Raw genomic sequence first — 6,585 nt, 5'->3', positions numbered from 1 at the left:
AAAATGCACAGCTAGAAACGAAAGATGGCAGTCAGGGGAGGGGCTGGAGGTGGGGATGATGATGGACATCTTGGGAGTGAATAGGGACAAAGACAAATGTAAACCACACTAGGCAGCTGTTCACAGACCCAAGCAGTGAGCAGTGATGAGTGCTTCATCAAGAAGAATTACATTAAGAAAAAGACCCTGGTTTGGACCTTTTAGATGTCCTTCAGTGATAAATGTGAGCAGCAGCAGAAGGGTGAGAGCAAGGGCCTGAATAGTAGAGATAATTAATTAAACTGTAAAATAGGAGAAAAAGCCAACGTCCCATGGAGAGATCTGGTAGCTAAAGGGATACGGTAGTAAAGGTGAGTGGCAGTTACTGAGGAGAAGGGAATCCTGAGCGTTCTCTTGACACAGAAGGAAGAATCAGGGCTCTTCTCTTGGTGCTAATATCACAAACTCTCAAAGTCTTCATTCTTCTGCCTTACAATGTCTATTTACTTCTCATTCCTCCACACCAGACTATAGGTTAACTAAGAGCAGATGTTGTGTCCTTCACCAGCAACTGACCCACTGGCTAATACACAGAAGACGCTCAATACAGATATTTTAAGATTCTAGAAAAAGTCCAAAAATGGTTTTGAGGGAAGATGAAATTCGTATAGCAAGGTTCTGGAGGACGTGTGGAGGATTAGGATCAGGAACATGATGAAGGGTTACCTTTGGGTGACAATAGTGGTTTACTATCTAAGGATCACCAAGAGTTTATCTGAAGAGTTAAAAGAGTCATGTTATAAAGATTGTTGGTATAGAAAATAAATACTAATCCTATACACGCAGTATACAGGCCTTCCAAAGTTTGGAACATTCCAGAACCCTGGTGTTCCAAAGAGTTGTCACTGTACTAGAAACACCTTGTGTTCTGTTTTCGGTTTTGAGGCATCCACTCGAAAAAAAGTTTACGTGATCATAAATAATATTTTTAACTCTAAGTAAATAAGCTTAAAAGTCAAAGCAAGAAAAACCAATCCGGGCTCAAAGAGGAAAAGCTGGGAAGTCTGAGAAACCTTTGGTGGACAGGAAAGGGAAGGAAAGCCAAACGCACAGAAGCTATGGGCAAAACTTAAGCGGATGTTTACCACCTGTGAAGCATCTCCACTGGCCCCTTGGCTTTCCCCACTCCTCCCCCACCAAGTATTTCTGGCTCCGTGAGAAGAAGCTAGGATATGAGATCCATACCTCCAATTCGCATGAGTTTCCAGGTTGTTCTACGGTGTCATGAGGAAGCTCCATTTTTAGAATTTTAGAAAAAGTGGAATAAAGGCATGGCCATGCCTGCCAGGAGTTGACATGGTCCCCGAAGGTCTCACATGGTGAGAACCAACTCTCGGAAGGTCTGAAGATAGGGTCTGTCTTGATGTCTAGCAGTTTCATGTGAGGCCAGAATGCCTGAAGGTTCCAATGGTTCCTATTCCATCTTCTCCAGCAAACAGATTTCGGCAAAATACTTTTTAAATGATTTTTAGATAAGATGTCTCTAGTGTCAGTTCCTATAATCTCAAGTGTGAACGGTGTTGGGGGGGGACGGTGAGGGGGAGTAGCAATGAACAATAAGGAAGTAATGATGTTTCTTCTGATTTCCTAATTATGAGAGTGACTCCTCCGTAAGAGGAAAGCAAAACATGTTATGCCGATTAGGTGTGCTGGCACCTTCTGGCCCCATCCACCTGCAGAGGCTAAACCTCAGATGGGAAGTGATTGGCCGCACAGGCGCACACGGTGAGCTAATCACCGTGCCAGGATCAGAACGTGCCATCCCTGAATTTTCAGGCCATTTCTGAGACTTGAGCCATTATTCTTTTACTCGCCAGTTTATCCAGAGATATTTTGATTGTACTTGTATTATATTGTATTTCCTTTTAATGTTTCTTTTTCCACCCAAGCAGTCTGTCTTCTGAAATCTCTTTGGTTGTCACAATTAAACCTCCTTCTCAGTGTGATGCCATCCTCTCCACAGCCTTCCCAGTAGGCAGTGGGCTCAGTTAGTCATAACTCTGTAGGGATTTTCAGGGTTTGAAGAAGGAGGTGATTTCTCAGGTAAAGGCAAACCACAGGATGTATGGTTTCAAACATCCCTGGAGCACTAATCACCCTAGAGTTCTGGTCCCAGAAAGAACAGATGTATTTCTCCAGACCCAGCACCAAAATTACTCTTTTGGTAACCTTTAATGCTGTTGCTGAAGGACTAAAACTCCACGATAGAGGGAAAGGCAAATTAATATGCCAATAGGACCACAGAAAGTTTTAACAGTAAGCAGGAAATTGCTTTTCTTATTTTTCATTTTGTGAACTACTCTGCAAACACTAATAATTGTCCCTTATTCTCTCTCTAAAAATAGACTTCCTTTTTTGTAAGAGAGAAAAATGCCGAAACAGGGAGAATGCTTTGATGTGATTTAGTCAAGCCAGATCATTTGCACTTCAGCAAACCAAATTCCGTTTGCACATCACAAACATGGAATCAAAATCAGATGGCCAGAAAAAAAAAAAATCAGATGGCCAGGGAGACACTGAGAAGTGATCTGATCCCACCCATTACCTTCAGGCAACAGGAGGAGCTCAGATCACCTCAGATGGGAGAGTTTTAATGACCTTTAAAGAAAGAGATACCTACCATCTAATATTGAACAATGCTGATATTCTAAAAAAAAAAAAAAAAAAAAAAAAAAAAAAAAACCTTTATCTCAACCTAAATGTCTAAAGGTGCAATGGTACAATAGCATGAGTTCTGTTTCCTTTTACACCATATTGCTAATTTTTAATGATATATCTGATGACTATGGCGAAGAAAGGAAAGTTTCACATGTATAATTTATGTAATTCACAATTTCTAGTTTTATATTTCCAAATATTTAATACTGCCTCTTAAAAATAACAGATCATTGGTTAAGGTGATATAAACAAACAGCATGAACTAAGCTTCCCACACAACATGCTGTTACATAAAACCTGGAGGAAGCCATTCTAGAGGCAACTTTGTATCTTAGAGATAGTTATATTTAGTGGTAGAAGACAAAATCTGAATTAATTTAAATAAAAGATTGAACTGAGTAATGACTAAAGAATAATTTTCTCTCCATCGTGTAAGACTTGGATGATTTTTCCTTTTTAAAGGGATTATGTAAGTGAATTATAGCTTCTAAAAGGAGTATTGTGTTTTCACAAAGATGTTTTCTACAGACATGAAAATTTTAGTAGGCAATTATTTAAATACTTTTTCTTAACCTTAAATCTCTTTGAGTTTATATTGCATGATATTTACAGCTTAAAGCTCCCAGATTTGCACATTCCAGAATTAGTACTATTTTTCTCAAATCACCAATAGTTTTCTTGTTTCAACAGCGTACTTCTTTATTAAAATTCCCTGACCATGCCTGTGCCAAGGTTACTCTGGTCAGAGGATGCAGAGAAGTGACAAAGCTGGTGACAGATAGAGGCCATGGCTTTCCAGGAAGAGTTCACACAAGTGTTTAGAGGACTTCAAAATTCCTACGGGTCATTTCATTTGTCACTGAAAAGAAGAATCAGAGGAATTTTTAGGTCACAGTACACATAGGTTGTCCAAGGGCCTTCTCTGGATTCTGTTATGGTCTAGAATTATGTGCAATTTTCACCTGGGTGCACACATCCCCAAAGGGGACCGTGGATAAAATTCAGGGGATCAGTGAGTGTAGATTGGAAAAAGTACCACTTTTATTTTTTCACTGACCTTTAACTGAAATTTAGCATTTCCTGAAATTGTGAGCCAGACAACAAACCACAGTGGTATTAAAGTCCTTGTGACTTTGCCACCAACAGCAATTATAGATATTTTCATAACACATTATAGTTGTTGCAAATATCCCAAAAATATATGTTTCATTTGTGCTCGTTTCTACCTTTAACTATGATAATTATTATTATTATTGTACCCATAATTTTTAAATCTTTCAGTGACTGTATTTCAATATAATTGATTTCTTTTGTAATTCTATGTGTTTTACTTTATGCATTTAAATTTTATTCTATAGAAGTCAACTTCGAGAATGACAACTGGTGGAGCTTTGTTGAACTGTTCCCCAGTGAAATTGCTGAAAATAATTTTTGAAAAACAATCATCTGAAGATCAGGAAACAGTCCTAATTGCAAACAGAAAATAAACAACAATTTAATAAAATCCATGAAAATTCAGTAAGAAAGGCAAGAGTTTGGTATTTGAACCAAGACTGTTCCTTCTCTCCCTTCTCTCAGCTCAGCAAGGTAGGGACTCTACTCCAGACTGCGGCAGCTGAGAACACAGGGCTTCCATGCTGTCTAGGCCCCAGTGGAGGGTTTTCTTCCCAGAAGGAGAATTTCAGTGGGTTTTTTTTGCCTACTTCTAGCCACCTCTGGCTGAGGTTTACTCCAGGTTACAGACTACTAGTGAGAAGTGAGGGTTCCCTTTTTGTCCAAACCCTACTCATGGAATGAGGTTCTGCACCAGGCATGGTACCCTAAAAACAGTGGTACCCCAATAGCCCTTTCTCAACTCAGGAGGTGATGGTTCCACACTAGCAAAAGCAAGCCCAGAGGACCTAGTGATGCTGACCCTCCATCACTGAGCCTCAGCTCCTGGAACAGAGATGTTACAGAGAGAAGCTTGCCATTGCCCTAACCCAAGATCCAGAGCCCTGGTTCAGAAATTTTGCTAATGGGGAGAAGCAGGTGAAAGAAATAGCTCCTAACTCCTTCCCAAAGGAACAAACTTAACTTGAAGCAGAATATGAAGAAACTTCATAAGAGGACTCTCAAGAAGAGTGCAGGGTGAAAAGCAATGGAAAGAGATGTGTGGACCTAATGAAGATACAACCTAGATTGCAAACTGGCTAATTTGCAGTAGAAAAAGAACCAGGATCAGGAAATATCAAATACTGACCTCAAATACAGGGAACTATATAGAGGCCACAGTTTGATTGGGTTAGTTTGTGTAGGAATTTATGCTTCAGAGCATTGCTGAAAAGAGCCATCAATCACCAATTAGTGAGATTTAACAGCTGGGTGTGGTTACAGAGTGGAGAAGAGCCCTACCGGGACTACTGTCATCCCAGAATGACTGTTTTCCTTCCCAAAGCTATATCTCCCTGCAGTGTGATGTCCAAGATTTAACACTGTGGATGGGGAAGGGAGAGGGAGGAAAATATGTTTCATTAAAATACTCCAGGCAATCACTAAAAAAAAATAAGCAAATAACAAGTATGGGGAGGGGATATGGGAAGCTATACTTCAATTTTCTATAATATATCAAAAGTACCCAGGTTCCAACAAAAAATTATGAGTCATAGAAAGTATCACACCAGGAAAAAAGCAAGCAAGAGAACTTGCCAGTGAGAGTGACCAGTTGTCAACTGTAAACTTTAAAAGATTTCAAAGAAGACTTATAAATATATTCACAGAACTAAAGGAAAGAATGACTAAAGAAATAAAGGAAGGTATGATGGCAATGTTGCATTAAGTAGAGAATGCCTATAAGGGGATAGAAGTTATGAAAAAGAGCCAAATGGAAATTCTGGAATCAAAAAAGTCTAATAATTGAAAGTTAAAATTCACAACAAGAGCTCAACAGTAGATCTGAACAGGCGGAGGAAATAATTAGTGAACTTGAAGACGGACCATTCACAGATTATGCAAAATGAAGAACAGAGAGAAAAAAGAATAAAGACAAATGGAGCCTCACACAAATGTGGCACCATTAAAAATACTCACAGATGGAAGTACCAGAAGGACAGTGGAGCAAGAGGAGAAGAAAAAGAATATTAAGGGGGGGGGGGGGGAGGCTGAATGCTTCCCAAATTTATTGAAAAATAATAACATAATACACAGCACATTCAGGAAGCTAAATGCACTCTATGCCGGAAAACCCACCAAGAGAGAGACCTACAAACACATTACAGCAAAAATGCTGAAAGTCAAAGACAGGAGAAAATCTTGAAATCAGCAAGAGAAAAATTCATTTTTGAGGAGTTCAGGTATCAGATTACCACAGGCACCAAGGGCTCAGCAAGTTGAAGAAGCTCTGGGATAGTTATCTAAATAAATTAAGTGGCCATAGCAGATAATGGGGGTGTGGAGGGAACCCTAGTTTTCAACATGCTTTTATCAAGGTGCTGAAAAAAAAAAATGTCAACATGAAAACAAAAGTTGGTGGGTTAGTGGGAGGGGAATGTGGATTTAACAAAATTGAGCACATTTTGTTACCATAGGATTTGTCCTGTGTTTTAAAAATGTCAGTTGTAACTCTCAAGATAGGAGAAAAAAAAAATCACACTATTTCTCAAATAGCTTTGACCACGAAAATCTTTTTTGGAGTGTCTCTCAAGGCTCCAGTTTTGAAAAGCACTCTGAGAAACACTGACCTGAAGTTAATAAAACTGAAGGGTATAGATAACTGCTGGAGTTAATTGGCGGCCTCATTTCCTATAATGTGTCTAGCGGGCACTGCTTTCTCTGGAAGGGCTACTTAACAGACTGCTTTTCATATTTTCAAGGACATCCTAGGTCAAAGGCTGTCTGAGGTTACTGGTA

This window comes from Vulpes lagopus, chromosome 11 (genome assembly GCF_018345385.1).
Source record: "Vulpes lagopus strain Blue_001 chromosome 11, ASM1834538v1, whole genome shotgun sequence".
Lineage (NCBI taxonomy): Eukaryota > Metazoa > Chordata > Mammalia > Carnivora > Canidae > Vulpes > Vulpes lagopus.
Note: the sequence above shows the minus strand (reverse complement) of the source record.